The sequence below is a fragment of the Ambystoma mexicanum genome, chromosome 6p (assembly GCF_040938575.1).
Source record: "Ambystoma mexicanum isolate Mex_15411 chromosome 6p, UKY_AmexF1_1, whole genome shotgun sequence".
Lineage (NCBI taxonomy): Eukaryota > Metazoa > Chordata > Amphibia > Caudata > Ambystomatidae > Ambystoma > Ambystoma mexicanum.
This window is the reverse complement of record NC_090935.1, coordinates 707,600,193-707,619,280: the sequence shown is the minus strand read 5'-3', so window position 1 is coordinate 707,619,280 and position 19,088 is coordinate 707,600,193.

Genomic DNA, 19,088 nt, shown 5'->3' with positions numbered 1-19,088 from the left:
GTTATCAACAACAGCCAATGCCTGGCAGAGAAGGTCTTAAAGGTAAATTGACAACCATTAGAAGCAGTCTGCATGGAATTCATGGCTGCTTTTGAAAGAGTAAATGTTAACCTCCTGTAGAAGGAACTCAATGAATGGTCTGCCTGAATGGTTACTATCTATACCAATATCGTTATGCCAGAATATCTATTATTATTATTGTTATAATTATTATTATTATTATAATTGTATGTATTGAGTGCAGGCATAGCTTCGAAACAACAGAGTGCTTTACAATCATGGGGGAAAAACATGCTGAGGGAAGCATATAAACAACGAAACAGGGAGCTAACAACAGGGGAGGGGAATGCAGGCAATTTGGCAGCAAGGGATCGATAGGCAACCAGGGGACGAAACAGTGGGGATCAGAACACTGAGTCTCAGGTGGGGTGGGGAGTGGAGGAGGTGTGGAGGTGTGGACATAGGTGTTAGGAAAGGAGAAGTCATTCCTTGAAGAGGAGGGCATTGAGCTCCTCCCAGAACTATAGAAGTCGGTGAGTCTGATTTTAAGAGGTAGGAGGTTCCAGAGTCTTGGGGGCATAGACACAGAAGACATGTCTTCTGATTCCTTCCTCCCTTGAACAGCAGAGATCAATTCTGCACATTTCCAAACTTCTGGTCGATTGTAGGCTTACAATGATGCTGTGTTCTCAATGAGGTAGCTTAGGGTCTTCGGGTGACATCCTTGTAGAAGTTACTGCAATTATAAACTATGTACTTTAACAAAAGCATATCCAGTGACAGATATTGTTGGCATGTTAAATGTAGTTCCATTGAGCTCTTGTTAAAAAAGTAGCTACCGGATGTTAGGCAGAATTATATGCAGATCCCTTTAGAACACCACACACAATTAAGACTACAAGTGACAGTACAAATTCACCTTTGGTACAAGCCTGTACTACACAGTAAAGTGGCAGGGATGGCTGAGCAGCCAGACCTATCTCAAGAGTAAGTAAGCAGTATCAATAGTTAGGCTCAAAATGAAGTGTGAGCAAAATGGCACTCCAGCAATTTAAAAGGGAGGGAAAGACAAAGTTAGGCAAGAATTGAACAATACCAACAAGTAAGTAAGCAGGGCAATCAAGAAAAAGGAACTATAGTGAGGAAATCAAATTCAAGGGTGCCTGGCCCAAAGTCAATGGACCAAAGTCTTTGCTCAAGATCACACAGTTCAGGGTAGTAAACAGTGAAGTCTTTGCCAAGAGTTCTAGATGAAGTTGGTCAGCAGAAAAGTTAGTTTAAAGAATGGAGAAGGACAAGCCCTCGGATTGCCAAAAGGTTTCACACACTTTCACTGCAGCTGAACGAAACTGTTAGGCAGAATTATATGCAGTACCCTTTGGGAACACCACACACAATTAAGACTACAAGTGGCAGCACAAATTCACCTTTGGTACAAGCCTGTACTACACAGTAAAGTGGTAGCGATGGCTGAGCAGTCAGACTTATCTCAAGAGCAAGTGAGCAGTATCAATAGTTAAACAAAGGACAGCAATTACTATGATTCAAACAAACAATGACTCAAGGTTTCTGAGTAAAAGAATATACATGTATTTACACATAAGTTGTAAAACATTTCACTACAGTAAAGCAGTTGAAAAATGACACTCTTAATACACCACACCACTCCCAAAAGATTCTGGACAAGTTAAGCTCAAAAAATGAAGTGTGAACAAAATGGCACTACAACAATTTAAAAGAGAGGGAAAGACAAAGTTAGACTAAAATTGAGCAGCACCAACAGGTAAGTAAGCAGGGCTATCTAGAAAGAGGAACTACAGTGATGGAAACCAAATAAAAACGGCTTAGGGCCACAGTCAATAGGACAAAAGTATTTTGCTCAAGATCACACAGTTCAGGGTAGTTCGTGGTTAAGTCTTTGCCAAGAGTTCCGGACGAAGTTGGTCAGCAGAAAAGTTAGTTTAAATAGTAGAGAAGGACAAGCCCTCGGATTGGCGAAAGGTTTCACACACCTTCACTGCGGCTGGACGAAACAAACAACCGGATTGGCACAGTACCTTTATATGGAGAAGAAGCTGTAGCTGAGGCGGACGTTCCTGGCAGGTCCTGCAGGCTCATGGTTCCTGAAGTGACTGTCAGATTGACATGAAATAGGAAGACTGGCGGGTCCTGCACTGCCAAGGGAAGAAATCAGCAGCACAGCAAAGCAACAAATAAAAGGTGCGCTCCTTAAAACGGAAGCAGGGTCCGTTCCTCCTGGCTATCCGGTTCACTGTAGCTCTGTACAGCAAATTCGACCAGAGAAGGGAGACCTGACGAGCATTTTCGTAAACTGGTTGTTCCCACCAGTTCAAAGGGAGAAGATTCCTTGAAGATCTTCCCTGTCATTGGAGTATGAAGATTTCGATCGGACGGTTCAGTCGTTGTAGGGGTCCTCTTCTGTCAGCTCCTCTTCGGTTCTTTCGTTCCAGTGACGACTCTGCCTTTCCAGCCCCAGAGACCTGCTTTTTATGCAGTTTTCCCCATTCACACAGCCTGGCTGTCAATCACACAGCAGGGTGGTTGTCCCACCGGGACAATCACCACAACTAATCAAATCAGAGTGCGACATGGGTCTCCAAGGACACCCTGTGCAGGGAGTCCTAAACCCCTCCATAACCTAAGGAGGGCTTCTGTGTAGAAGCCCGCAAAAGGACGGTGAACAAAGGAAACAAACCTGGTTTGGCACGCAGAGAAAAACACAAGAAAGACTTTAACAAAAAGAAATGGCAAATAAGCGGGTTTAAGTTCGTGGCTACCAAGATAGCCTAAAACAATACCAGGGCTATTTAAGATAACCGCGGTAGGAAAAATAGGGTAGTACCTCTGCCACAAGCTAAGCCTTAAAGAAAAAGGAGCGAAACAATGATCCAACAGACAAAAAGGGATAAGTATTAACCCTTTCCAGAACTGTATTTAAGATAGTGTGTACTGGGTCTGTGAGTTTTAAAATAAACAATAAAATCAATGGCAACTTTACATGTTCTGAGAGACAGTAGTCAGTCCCAGAAAATGGAGTCAGAGTTGGGAAGCCAAAAAGACAACCCTGTGTCACTGCACTGAAGGTAAAAAGATGATGCCTATGGAGTAGGTGAGGCTCCACAGTCTATGAACATAAGAAAATGTTAAACACACACAACAAAACACATGTAAGAGTGGAAAAAAAGGCTCACACTCTTACCAGGTGAAAAAAATAAATCCTAGAAATCCAGCAAAACTGCTGAGGGACTCAGTAGGTCAGGGAAATTAGCCATTCTGGAGAATTCTCCCTAACACTGGAAATACACAATGTTCATAATGCATTCACTGCACAATTGGAGAGCCTCTTTTAAAGATTTAACACAATATTATAACATCTAAACATTGGCATTATAAAAATGTGTGAAAGGTCATAACAATAAAAAATGAGAAGTGTCTCCTCTTGGATCTTACAAATCGGCCAACACATTGAATTGATTTACTTCCAGGAAAAAGTATAACTCATCAAGAGAAGAATGATTCGATGCAATTTCAAAAATGTGTTTTTTATAGAAAGGATCAAATCTTAACAGGTAATGTTTGCAGCCCAATACTAGTTTATATTTGAAATAATTATCTAGTAGCGGTTTATCTTTGGCTCTTGGGATTTGATCCTTCAAAACCCAATCCCCAAAAGCGATTTCCACATTTTTGGTTAAGAATTGATCCATAAAGTCAGGGTGGTCCAATTTATATCCCACGTTGCTTTTTTTAATGAACACTTTACACAGCATTAAACCAAGGCCGACATGTCAGGGCGGATCCACATAAAGAGGCGATTTGGGTTCATACACTTCGCGTGGCAACATGGACCTTGACACTGCTACATATGATGATCCATTCTTCTATGAAATGTCACAATACACTGATATCGTAACCATATCTTTCTTAGTGTACTGACGGATAATGCTTTATGAGGCCACTTCCTGTGATGTCACGTGGGGGCATGGTCAAATGACATGACTTCTGTGATGTCACTCTTGGGGGCATGGCACTGTGATGTCACTTCCGCTACCCCTGGCATTTTGGTGAAATGACGTCCATGGTGATATCAATATAGCAATGAAAAAAAATCAATACAAAAGAAAACAATCTTCTCACTTTCTGTTTTAAATACTTATTAGCACCTGGAGAGAAGACACCAGCCAGTCAAGTGCTGAGGAAGACAGGCTGAATCTCATGATCAGCCCTTAGGGTTAGAAATGCTGGTGGGTCAACAACATTCAATACTGCTTCGATTCCACTTAAATAAATGTATGACCGGGTCAAGAGATCCACCAACACTTGCTCAAAATAGGCACACAGGGATGTGTTTCATTTCTACGCATCTCAAAGCACACTCAGTTTCTGAGTTCAGGATGGGCATCATCAAAATGATGTGCAATGTCCTCTTACTTGTGCAAATGTGCAAAATGTATGCTCTGCAAATTCCGATAGGCTTTGTGAATACGGTGCAATGGTTTTTGCTGCAAGTTTGAGATGCACTTGCACCAAAAAATAATTTTAGAATGAAACTGCCCCTGTATGTCTAATTGAATTTTAAATGTATTTCTCCTGGTCATCCTCATAATCTTCATGAGTGGATGAGTTAAAAGCCTGAGTAAGGGCAGCAATAGGGACTTGGCACATGGCAACACACGCCCCATTCCACACACAGCCATTGACCATCCTGAAGGCTCCATGAAGTACTTAGGGCACTGTGATGGGAGGACTTAACCTGAACTCACCTTTGTGGACACGCCCTAGTAAAATACTTTGACCCAATCCCTCTCTCTGAAGTAAGGAAACCGTGCAGGGGATTTCTTGTTGGGGGAGACACTCATTTGACATTAACTGTCAAGGAAGTTGTTATGCACATCCTAAATATCTGTTAGAGCGATCATTTGCAAATTGGATTTTTAAATCATCCACCACAGCCAAGGACATCCGCCTACCACTAATAACTTGAAAGGCAGGTACCCCTGTTTTGAATGAAAGCTGGTCCTGTACAAGAACAGCTTGCAACCAATAGTTTCCTGCTCTATTTACAGTGGCTTAGATTGGATCTTTGAGCAACCATTGGACATCTCCACCATCCCATTGCCCTAGGCATGATGCAGTGAACTGGTGCAGTGCATGCCCACTGTAGCATAGAAAAGCCTTCATTTCTCAAGAGGTCAGCTGTATTTCCTTGTCTGGGATGAGGACCTTGGGACAGCCCTACTTCCAAAATAGTTCACATAAGAAATCAAGGATAGTATCAACGCTGATGTCGAAGACAAATGTAACCTCTGGTCATTTCGGAAAATAATTTATAAGGACTATGACGTATCTTCCTTTTGAGGGAAAAATTCCTGTATGAGACTACCAAGTTGAGAGTGAGCTTGTGCCACAAACACACTTACTAGGATAAGTAGAGACTGCCTAGTGATCAGATATTTATGTGCTGAAGTGCTGAAGTGCAGTCTAAACACTGGTGAGCATACCTTTCTACATGGCACTCAACTGCAGGTCATCAAACGTCCTCGCAGATGATTCTTTTTCTGATGGAAATGCCCAAGTACCCCTATAGTGCTGCTTGGAGGAGCTTGGCTCTTAACCCTAAAGGGGAACTATTCGATCTGCTGTGTACAGCATGACATTCTGCAAAACAGTTCTTGGTCTACTTTATGACAGGGAATTAAATTCACATCGGAGGACTTGGCAGAAGGACAGCCAATCATCACAAATGGTCACCCTTCTTTCAGCATGTAGTCATTGTTTTGTGTTGAGAGCCAATCATTTCTTGAAATATATCCAGCTTGTCTTTTGTGGCAATGACATCTGAATCAGGTCCATGGCTCTCCCTGTTAACCAGGTTGAGCAGGATGGAGGACAAATATTCAAGTGTGACATTGGATTTTCGAGCTTACATTCAATTTCATAGTTGTAGCTTTGTAACTGTGCTGAAAATCTGCCTAACCTGTGTTAGACCCTGCTATTGCAGGCTGCAGAGAAGATCTGGAGGAAAGGTCTATGATTAGTGGAGACAGTGATATTGTCTAAAGTCATGGGTGGCCCAGGCACAGACTAAAGCTATCCTCTCAATCACTGAATAGTTCATCCCTGTTGTATGTATGGCTCTGTATGGGAGGTCAGCTCCAAGACCTTTGCTGCTACCATCCACTGTTAGGATGGAATGGTTCAATGGAAAAGGATTGTAGAGTGGGTGCTTCTATGATGAGTTGCTTGACTGTTTGGAAGGCTTGCTGATGATTCTCGACCGAGAGGAAGAAAAGGCCTTTCTGGGTCAATCTGTGCATTGGCTTGATGGTTTCTGCAAAATCCTTTGGCTATTTGGTTTAAACGCCACCCAATCCCAAGAAAAAAATGTGCGTCTACTTGAGGGTGGAGTCTGGGAAATCTTTGATGGTCTGAGTATGCTGAGTATGCAGAGTTGCAGCCAAAGTCAGATGCTGAGTGGGTCCCAAGTACTCCACTGTTGCGACAGTCTACATTTGCTGATTTTCAGGAGCAGCCCTTTACTTTCCAAGATCCCAAACACTTGATACATAACTTCTACGTGCTTGGTTACAGTGTCAGTGAAAATGGGGAGGCTGTCTTGAAGGTAAAGAACTCCCTTGATAGCTTTTATACATCAGTATATCATCCATTGGAAAGCCATGGCGGCGGATGCGATGCAGATGAAATGGTAAAGAACTGGTAGGCTCTAAAAGGTGTGTTGATGGAAGTCAACTCCTTGGATACCCCCATCTGATTAATTTGGTGGTAAACTGACTTCAGGTTGAGTACACCTGGTGTCATGAATCCTGCTGAACCTCTCTCATGCCATCAAGGGAGGGTGCCCACTTTTAAGTTGAGATTCGAGTTGTGAAGGCCCACACAAATTCTAATATTGGCCCAGTGACCCTTCTATACTAGTACTTTGGGGACCAGGCACTCAGAGGCCTCAAACCTTTCAATGATTCCCATGTCTTGAGGAAGGTCTTAGAGCTTGTCCTGAATTTGGGATGACGCCTTGCATTGGGATGAGCATGTCCTTGTAGAATTGGGCAGCCATTGAAGTATGGTGTGGGGTGCTGATGTGCACTGTGTATGGGCAACTTCAATGGTATAGGGGCAATGTTTCTATGGAGGCACATCATTAGCACTACTTTGTTCTGTTGGCTGGAGGAGATTGTGTATTCCATACATGAATGCCTAGAATGGGACAATATCTCTAGCCCTGCTTTTACAGTTCACGAGAGAGGAGTGTAGCTTTGTGTGCAATGTGTGTTTCTTGGTACCAGGTCATGTGTTGCTGCCCACAGTGAAAGACACAAGCATAGATGTTGAACGGCAACACGCATGCAGGATGGAAGGGCATGGGGAGGCATGTGTCAAGAGTGACATGCACCAAGAGGGGCCACTGAATACAAAATAGAGGCTGTGTGCAGGTAATACAGTAATGAATATGAATACACCCAGTGAGCCGTCAGTAGGGTGTGACCTGATCGATGGATAGCGCAGAGACCTAAAATGCAGCCAAGTATTGAAGTATGTATGTGCACGTTACTGTAAGGGGAGAGTGAGCTGAGTGCTGACTGGCAAGCTCACAAGAAGGAACTCACCCGTGATTGCAGTACGAAAGGCGATCTGTAGTTGTGACGTAAGGTTACGCACAGCTGCTGGATGTCTCCTAGATACCTGTGGGGAATTGTAAACAGGTCTAAATCAGGAGAGCAGGTGCTGGACGTGTCAGTTGGACAGGCTTTATTGAAGACAAGAGATACCAACTTCCTGGCTAGGAATATCACCTTCAGCCAAAGCATCATGTTCCAGGATTTCAGGAGCTTAGCAGCAACCAGGAAGTACTGAACAATAACACTCTTTAAATGCCAACAACATGCATGTGTGCAAGATCACAAAACACCAACATTTTGAACATTTCTGCCAATAATCTATTTACACATTTAAAAAAATGTTAACCTTGAGACATTCAAGACTGTACAAGTCACAACGGAAATCCGCACAGACCCACACACAAACATTTACAAGCAGATCTCCATGTGTTCTGTGAAGAAACTTGAGGACTCATCACTACTTCTCTGAGGGAAATCCCCCCTCATGTGACCAGGGAAAGGCAGAAGATACTTGACTCTGACCCTGGGGGTGAATATCTGTGGGAGGGTATCATGGGGGAGGACAACTCTCTGGGAGGCGAAGCAAGCCCACTTGTCCAGAACAAGTCCTAAACTTCTGTGTTGCACCCATTTACCATTTCCCCATTCTTATATGCCCTATTGTGATGTGAATAGAGAACCTTCCCCAAGTGTTATTCATCAACCTTATTCCTGTTCTCCTCCCTCTTATAACAGGGAGACAACCAGTACTGAGACTTATGTACTCCCTCCCCTTCTTACAACACAGAGACGAAGAAGAGGGATGGAGTGATGAAGATCGCTAAGAGCAGCAAACCAATCTTGCGGTCTAGTAGTTAGAAACTACTAACAGGTGCCGGGACATTCAATTGAGCCTCCCATTGCTAGCTGAAACACGGGAAGAAGTGAAGCAGTCCAAAGCAAGAAGGCGGGAGAAGAGAGCGTCCAGAAAGGTCAGGCTGAGCAGTGGTCACCAAACTACCAAGAGGAGCGGCAGGAATCACAGAGTAAAGGAGATGGTGAGGTGGGAACAAGGAGACTGATGAGAAGTGCTACCAGTCAGCAGGAAGACTGCAGAGGAACCAGAGAGACACGAGGGATGCCAAAGCTGCCAAAGACAACCAGTATGCCAAGAGAAGGAGAATGAGATACCGGGCGCTTCAGGCTCAATACAGCATACTGTTAGCAGTGAACAGAATCCCTTAGAGGGGATTTGCAATATTAAGCTTAACCATAGAGGCTTGGTGGCCCGAAATATCATACTATATAATAAAAGGCCAGATGTATGTTTATCGGAAGCCGTTCTGCCTGCTTCGATGGTTATCACCGCTAGAGGGAGCTTTTGCCTTACGCATTCAACAGTAACATTTCAATTTCATCTTTCAGGTGAACAAAATGTGTATTTCATGTTATCACCTCTAGAGGGAGGTGTTGCCTTACACATACAACAATTAGACTTCAAGTTCATCTTCCAGGTGAACAAAATGTGTATTTTGACAATAACAACATACAGTTAGCTACAGAAAAGGCCCAAGACATACACTAAGATGATACATTTTTTTTTAAAAAACATATAACCAGAAATTAATTTAATTAAGCACTTTTTCTCTACCAAAATAAATTAATTGTTTTAATGAATGTACTAAGGTATTATGTAATTGTTCATTGTAATATTTCTTGGTATGTATTATTATATAAATAATATTCGCAATGTACATTTTACATTTTATTTGACTGCAATTTACTTTATTGTATGATCTCACACCTACTTCGAATCATGCTGCATGGGAATTGTATTACTCTGACATGCCTCAACATTATATAATTGAGTCCAAAACCGTAAGTGGTATCCAAGACAACGAGGAACAGATACAACAATAAGCTGTATGTATTATGTTGAACTTTCCAAATTTCACGCTGCTTCGGATGGGCTTTGGCCCACAATTTCTGAATGCTATAGGTGCATTGCAACACAATATCTCGGCTAAAATATGGGTTAATAATGTTTTGTCTCAGGCTTTTTGGTTGTATAGAGGTACGAGACAGGGGTGTCCTCTTTCTCCCCTTTTGTTTAATTTGGTCCTAGAGCCGTTGTTGGCTTATTTTAGGCAGGAGTAGAATATCTGTGGTTGGAAGTTGAGAAATGTTGAGGTGAAAGTCCTAGCATATGCTGACAATCTGACAGTGGTCTTGAGGAATCCGGAGGTGGGTGGACCCTTATTGAGGAATATGTTGCAGGAGGTGGGAGAATTGTCTGGTTATAAAGTGAAGTGGGGTAAAACGGTGGTTTTCCCACTTCAGATGAACCCGTTGAATGGGAGGTTGTTGGATTGGGATTGCCAATGGGCTGATGTTTCAGTGAAATATTTAGGGATCTACTTGGTGCGCGATATTAAGAGAACGGTGGAATACAATGTAGACAAATTGAGAGAAATTCTGCTGAAGGATGTACAAAGGTGTGAAAGATTGACTCTAAGCATCTGGGCAAGAATCAATGCTATCAAGATGATGTTGTTGCCAAAGGTCCTATATTTTATTCAATCACTTCCTCTTAAATTTACTAAAAGAGTGCTCCGGAGCATTGATAGGATTTTTATGGACTTCCTATGGGGTAAAGGTAATAGGCCAAAAATTCCACGTTTTATTTTGGTGCGTAGAGTTAAAGATGGGGGCTTTGGTTATCCGGTTTTGGAGAATTATTGTAGGGGATTTTTATTGAAGAAGGCTTCTTATTACTTTGAGGAAGGGCGGGGTTCAGACCCATATTGGCTTTTAATGGAAAAGGAAATGCTGCATCCCTTTTCCCTGGACTGTTTATATTCGTATGGGAGGTTGGCGAATTCTGGTACAAAATTGGAGACTCTAGTGATTTCTAAGTCAGTGTTGGTTTCTTGGATTCTAGGGTTGTGGGCAATCCTTGTATTTGTATGATTCGGCCTCTATCTGGCTGAACCCGGGTTTAGAAATTAATAATAAAATGCTTAATTGGAGGGGTTGGGCTAACAAGGGCATTCTGAAAATAGGGGATGTATGGGGGGGAGGATGGATCCGTTTGAAGAATTAGCTAATCGTTATATTCTGCATAATAGGGAGGCAAGTAGATATGGGGTTTTGGAGCGGTTGCTGATGGAAAGATTGCAAATGTGGAGCGGACCTTTGAGTGGTAGTCCTCAGATTTGTGAGATTTTTGCTACGTCTCCTAGGACAGTTTCTACATATGTTAGGTTGATGCCTTTGCAGGACTGTATGAGGAGTTCCTGGGATCAGTTGCGAATGAAATGGGTTTCTGAATTGGAAACTGATCTTTCTGATGGCTTGTGGGATAATAGCTGGAGGGCTTCGGTGAGGGCCAAGGTTGATTTAAATCTGAGGTATATTCACCAATGTAGTTTAGGCCGTATTTATTGGACACCAGTGAAAATGAAGGAGAGAGGCTTGGCTGACGTAGATCTGTGCTGGGGGTGTGGAGGCTCAAGAGGGACCTATCTAGATATGCTCTGGGAGTGTAGTAGAGTGCTGGACTTTTGGAGAGAGGTTTTGGATTGCATTGATATGGCAACTAGTTTGACATTGCCTCATACTTTTCTGTCAGTGATTTTCCTTTCAACAGATAGTCGAAGTGTGGAGATGTGGGATTGTTCGGAATGGATTGATAGAGCGTTGTTGATGGCCATAAAACAAATAATGAAGGTGTGGAAATCCAGGAAGAAGCCACATTGCGAGAACTGGGTGTCGGATATGCGGACGCTCTCTTGGTATGAGAAGACTCAGGCAATTCGACAACATTGAGAAACTGAGTACGAGGAGAGATGGGGGTCATTCAGTGATTTATTTGGATGAGGTGTAGGCTTTGGTTTTATTTTGTGGATATTGAGGTTGGGGGGTTGGTAGGGGTGTATGTTTTGTCCTGTTGTTTTTTTTGTGTTTTGTGTTGTCACGTCTTGCCATAAGATAGGAGGGTGTGGATGTTTTCAGATTTCATTTTGAATAGCTGTTCATTTAGTAGTAATTTGCATTTTATTACTCTGATGTCTATGGAGTAATCTTTTGCTTGTTTCCATTCTGTGGTTACTCAGTTGTATTATTAAATAAAGTTGGTAAAAAAATTTTTTTTTAAATTCTGTAAGATTTTGTTTGAGGTTACTACTCATCCACGTAAAAGGAGCAAAATCCTATACAATATATTGTTTCTATTAACATGAATTGCATTAAAATACACTGCATAATACAGTTACACTCTGAAAATGTCTTCCTTTCTGCCCATTAGCCTGTGCACACATCCTTTTCCACTAGTAAGAAATAAAATTACCTGTATACAAAAATAAACAAGTGCATATAAAGAAAGTAAACCTGCCATTTGCATGCAAATATTAAGTGGACTTAAAAAGCCGTCGCAGGAGAGTAAACCAGGCACACGGAAGGTCTGGGACTCACGCCCAAGTCAAGTAGCAACAATCTCTGGCAGGAGAGTACAGCAGGTATGGAAGAATTGGGGAAGAGACCACACTCTAGAAATTGTGGAAAGCTGAGAGAATATGGAAAGGGATCACCCACTTTGTTTTGTTGATCACAAGGGAAGAGTCATTCTCCTTTTTTTAAAAGGATATCATAGGTCCAAAGAAAGAACTGTGATATAATTGTGTAAACGGAGAAAACCCAAGGGAAGAACCATCCACCTTAGTAATTGTGATAGATACATTGTGATAGATAGATAGATAGATAGATAGATAGATAGATAGATAGATAGATAGATAGATAGATAGATAGATAGATAGATAGATAGATAGATAGATACATTGTGAACATTGATGTAAACCAAGGAGAACCATCCCTCTTGGATCTGTACAATATAAATAAGGGTCATTGTGACAATTCCAAAAGACAAACAGCGAGTGAAGATAAATCCAAAAGAAAAGCCATCCTTGTTGGGCTTTTTAAATATTAGACATTGACATTTTGGACAACAAGAGATATCCTAGGGGAATGGAAGACCCCTTTTCTAATGGAAATGTGTCCCCCTTTCTTGTGTTTGCTGTTTATGTGTGAAACCTTTAGAAGGAGGTAGCAGAGATTCAGCTCCCAGACATTCCCATTTCACTTTATATTGAGTTTCGTGTGTGAGGGTCTGCTTGGGATATCTGGACACAGGATGGTGAACTCTTGATTTTGACATCCTGACACAGATGTTCATTAGTTTTCTTGAGGCAGGGAAGCCCCTCATTGAGTTAGGGATAGGTATGATTTCCCAATCTCTTCTTTTTATTTTGATAATAAAAGTATTCTTTCAACCAGAAATGTTTTACTGTATACGAGTCTTACTCTTGATCCCTCACAGCTCACATATTAACTTTCTAGAATAATGAATCCTGTAAACACTTAACTCCTGCAACCACAATACAAAGACTATTTCACAAAAGCATCACAGGGATGGACATTTTCAAAAGTCTATACGCCAAAACACATGCCAAGAATATATAAACCCATCCAAGGGCCTTAAGATCCCAATAAACGTCCCCATGTCACAAACAAACCCACTTTAAAAACATGTGAAAACAAACACTTAATTACCACATTCATATGAATAACACAGCAGGCCCACAGCCCAATTTACCAAAACATGATACAATTAATGTATTTAGGCTCAAGTACCAATTACCAATAAACTCCTTCAGAAACTTTGCTCATCTTTTCCTGAAAAAGAAATGAAGGCTAGAGTAATCCAAACAGTAATATTGTGCTCCTCGTCATTCATGCATATAAGACCAGTCTCATTGATGACCAAATTTGTTTGAATGTTCCAAGATTATTGCTTTCATACACACTTATATTTTCCACATGTACATCATCACCCACTCATCCATCCACGTATACAACCCACCCATCCACCCATGCAACCTATCCATTCATTCATCCATCCACCCACCTATCCAACCATGTTCTTTCACCCACTCAAATATGTCCTCAAATAAAACAAAAACAAAAAAACAGGAACATATTGGGCCTCATTAAAAGTTTACTGGTAAATGTTAAAAGTGCAGCTAATACCGGTTACCGACCAATTACAAGTAGACGGAAATACTGTTGCCAGTTATATCGGCAACATTAACTAGAACTTTCAAAACTACCATTGCCGGTAATACCAGCAATAGAATACCGGATGACCAAGAGCCCTACGCTGGTATTACTGGCACAACAATGATACCAGCAAAGTGCCGGCCAATCTTAGGCAGTTATACCAACACTGCCAGTAAATGGACACAGGTGATGTCAAATAGGCCACAGGTGCACCCAATCCACCCAGGGGCATCCAATACGCACAGGAAGAGTACTAAAGTGCCACACTTTCCCCAAAAACACCTACCCACACAACCATGCTCCCACTCATTGCTGCAAACATGGACTTGGAGGGGCTACATTTTTATTTTCAGCTGGTGGTGCTTGAGTACCAGCAGTGGTGACAGGAGGCCAGGAAGATAAGGAGTAGGAGGATGCTGCAGATGGGGATGCAGGTTGTGAGGACGAAGAAGAGGAGGAGAAGAGGGAGGAGGAGAAGGCGTGCAGTGATGCCACACACAAGGGCCACACCATGGACCCTCACAGACACACAAATCCTCACCCTGTAGTACCTTGACAGGAAACCATCAGAGAACATTTCACACACATCCAGGAGGACATAGGGAGCATGATCGCCATCAAGACAGCCACATCACCTCTGGTAAAACTGGTGTCAGTCCTGCACTACCTGGCCTCTGGCTCGTTCCAGCACTCTGTGAGCCAGCTGCATGGCATATCACAGCCTGCGTTCTCCTGAGTGCTGGTGCATGTGCTGGAGGCCTCCCTGTGCCATGTAGGCCAACACATTGCCCTCCCCACTATCCTGGCAGAGCTAAACGCCACCAAGGCTCGGTTCCATGCCATTGTGGGCATGCCCAATGTGTTAGCAGCATTGCTTTGCATGCATGTGGAGCTGGTTCCCTCCTAGGCCTCAGATGAGGTCTACAAGAATCAGAAGCAGTTTCATTCCCTCAATGGCCAAGTGACCTGTGAAGCCAACCTAACTATCATGCACTGCTGTGCCCGGTTCCAAGGATCAACCCACAATGCTATGATCCTGTGGAACAGCACCCTGCCGGCGTACATGACATGTCGCAGAGGCCAAAGGACCTGGATGATGTGTGAGTACATGCACAATTCCATCTACCTTGCAGCTTGAGTGACAGCCAAGGGGGCAGGGTCTAACAATGTAATGAATGCATGTCCGGAATGCACAGTGCACATGCAGGATGAACCAGTGCACCACTAAATTGATATGCCACAACACACAGGGTAAGCACATGACTTGAGATGTAGCAGTCACTGAGCAGGTCATTGCAACCCCAATGGGAAATCCACACTAATTGCACTCCAGGTACCAGGATGCAACATCAAAACCCCCACCCTCATATCACAGAGGCAGTGTAGGATCAGACATAGCCACCTAGGGTCACAAAATGCATGTCCTGGACAACACCCTGAGCAGTGCAATACACATGCGGAATGTGAAATACTGTAGCACAATGTGAAATGGGACATGCATGCACAGATTGACAATTGCAATGACTCTCGATACCCACTGCTTCCATGGCTGATGACCCCTCTGAGGAATTTCCAGACCTCGCAGGAAGTTGCACAGAACTGTGCCCATGTGAGGATCATGGGGGTGATTGAGTGGACCTTTGGCCTCCTGATGGCCCAATTCAGGTGCCTTCACAGGTCTTGGGCGTGCTCCTGTACAGGCCAGAGAAGGTGGGACAGATTGTATTGGTCTGTGCAATGTTGTGCAATGTATTCTTTAGGCGTAACATGCCCCTGCCCCAGATCTGGACATGCCTCCCCAGAGTGTGATACTGTGCCAATTGGTCACATGCACCCATGCATTGAGAGCATTGAGCACAGGGATGGATAAATGACCTGGCAAGAACTGATTGAGAACATTTTCCGAGTACCTCCCTCCACTCAACACTTCCCTTGAACCTTACTGTATATCATGCACAATCAATGTCCAGTCATTGATTCAAGTGAATAGAATGTATTAAACAGAATCGTGAACACCACCTACCCAAACACTTCTCTAACCACACACCCCTTACCACCCCCCACCAAAACACACCTTACCCACCCACACCCCTACCCACACACACCCTCCCCAAACACCCCTCTACCCACGCACACCCTACCCAGACACCCCTCTAACCACACACAGTCCCCTTACTACTAAAAATCCTGGACTCAGTTGCCTACATCCAAATTCAGGAATACTTGGAATCCAACCAACTGCTAGGAATACGTCAATCTGGCTTCAGACCTCAACACGGAACGGAAACCGCCCTTGTTGATCTCAAAAGCCAGATTGATGAAATTAAAGACAAAGGCAATGCCGCAATCCTACTCCTCCTAGACCTCTCAGCGGCCTTTGACCTGGTTAGCCATGAAATCCTTTGTAGCCACTTAGCCACCGCAGCCCACTTCTCCTCCTCTGCCATCACATGGATACAATCCTTCCTGGCAAACAGAACCATGCGGGTTTTCTCAACAACAGCTGCAGCAGACCCCATCCCCATCACATGCAGGGTCCCACAGGGATCCTGTGTATCCCCCACTTTGTACAATATATTTACAAAGCCTCTATTTGACCAACTGGACCGTCTGGGTGTCACCTACACAAATTACGCTGATGACACCCAGATACTCCTCACCATCAACAAAATATTCTCTATCATTCAGGCATGGATGGCCTTGCATGGCCTCTGCCTGAATGATGAGAAGACAGTGCTCCTCATCGTCGGCTCCCCCAACACCCTAACTAAACTCAATCCTAGCTACAATAACATCACGATCGATGGTCACACCATCCCCGTTGCCAAAAGCGTGAAAACCCTTGGCAACTATCTGGATGCCAACACCAAACTCTCCAAACACACCAATATGACCGCCTCAGCCGCTGCTTACTCCGGCAAGCTCATTAGGGCCAGTAGACCATTCCTATCACCCAGCAGCTGCCTCACCCTCGCCAGAGCCCTCAGACAATCCAAATTGGATTACTGCAACAGCCTGTACATAGGTGCTAGCCAGTTCGTACTCAACAAGCTGCAGGTACTGCAAAATAACGCTCTGCGCGCAGTCCTCAACATTCGTAGATGAGAGCATATCTTCGCTACTAGGAAAGCCTGCAAATGGCTCTCCATACGCCAAAAAATTGATTTAAAAACCATCTGTCCCTCAATCACCTAGCACCACCATACCTAGCTAACAAATTCACCATGAAACCTGCTACCAGATCCACCAGATCCTCCAACACTCTATGTTTGACAGTGCCCAGATTCCACCTAATAAGAGCTGGAGGGGCAAGCTTCACAGTACTTTCCCCCCAACTCTGGAACACCCTACCTCTCAACATCAAAACTATCAAGTCCTTCCAGATCTTCAGGAAGCAGGTCATCAGCTGGCTCCTAAACAAAGAGTAGCCCCACTAACACCAGACCTCTCACCCCTTGCGCGGTAACTGGCTCATGCACTGTATGTATATTGTAACTGTATATTGATAAATGTATATATATGTATGTATTATAAGTATGCCCGAAGTATGCAACACAAAGATACTTCTCAACACTGTAATCGTATTCTTAAGCGCCCTTCTACCCCTGGGTTTGGAGCGCTATACAAATAAAATAAACAAACAAACAAACAAAACCCTACTCAAACACCCCCTGCCCATACCCCCTACCCACACCCCTTACCCAAACACCCCCTATCCAAACACCACCGTACCCACACACACCCTACCCAAACACCACCCTATGCACACACCACCCTACCAGCACACCCCCTACCTGCACACCCCCTACCCAAACAACCCCTATCAAAACACCCAGTTGAGCACCCAGTCAGTGTCACTGTCACTTGCGGGCCCACTTGGCAATGGGTCTCTAGCCAGACTCCTGTGTAGGCCGTAGCCACTGTTGCTGGAACCTTGGGCTGTCGTACTGGTAGCCCTCAGTGGTGGTCGCTGATGTGGGTGGGTCTGACCCCCTGACCTGCATGTTGTCCATGCAGCGTTGTACTGCATGCCTCATTATCGCCACTGCAGAGGAGGCAATATAATTCACCTCCCTCACTCTTTGTGCAAAGGTGAGGAGGGTTGCGGTGGCACGGCCTCATTACTTTGCACTCCTGCGGCTGGATACCTGCATGCATTCCCTCATCATTCTCATCTCAGTGACCTGTTTGTGGGAAATCGTGGTAAGTTATCCCTTCTGGGCCTCAATTGCATGCAGGCGTGCATCAATTGTGCAGAGGCTGGGTAGTGGTAGTAGTGGGGGGAGGGCTATGGGATGACAAGGAGCTGTAACAGGCAGATGGGTATGTTGTACCTCTGTCATCATTGTAATCATACATGGGTAGTGGTAGTAGTGGGGGGGGCTATGGGATGATACAGGGCTGCAACAGGCAGAGGAGTATGATGACGATGATGACAAAGGTACAGCATACCCCTCTGCCTTTTGCAGCCCTGTGTCCTCCCATAGCCCCCCCACTACTACCACTACACAGGTATGATTACGATGATGACAGAGGTACAACATACCCATCTGCCTGTTGCAGCTCCTTGTCATCCCATAGCCCTCCCCCACTATGACCACTACCCAGCTTCTGTACCATTGATGGTTGCCTGTACCTTTGTCATCATCGTCATCATACTCCTCCTCCTCCATGGAAAACAACCCATGATGGCCTGATGGCTGCTGTGGCTGTAGTGGAGTGGAGGGCACATGAGGGGCAGTGAGGCCCCTGACCACAGGTGTTGTGGTTGTAGCTGTGCCACATGCAACAGTGGGTGGCAATGGTGCTGGAGGCTGGGCTGATGGTGCCAGTAGCAGGGCTGATGGTGCCGGTGCCGGGGCGGATGGTGCCGATGGTGGAGCTGATGATGCCTGGGTTGTGGCAGTTGTACTGCCCTGTCTCCTGGGCCTGCTTGCCTTTGCTCTGCCTGATGACGGTCCAAGGGCATTCACTGTTGGAGCACTGTTTGCTTGTTGGGATGAGATGAGCATGCTGCAAGTATTCTGTCATGGCTGTGGCTTTGCATGTCATTCGTGTGTGTGCTGCTCGTTCACGTGGCTTCTCTGGTATGTTGCCTCTGATGTGTGCATCTACATGTGGGTGGTATGAGTGCTGGTCCGCCAAGGTGGCCTGTTGTGTGTGTGGTGGGCCTACGATTTTTGTCCTGTCCTCCCTTGGCACACATATGTGGGACTGTACACATTGGCAACAGTGCTTGTGCATGGCTACTTCTGCCCTCATCCCCTTGTATCTGTTTTGGATCAGGCCATTTTCTGTGTTTGACATGTGTTGGTCTCTCTGCCTGGGGATGCATGT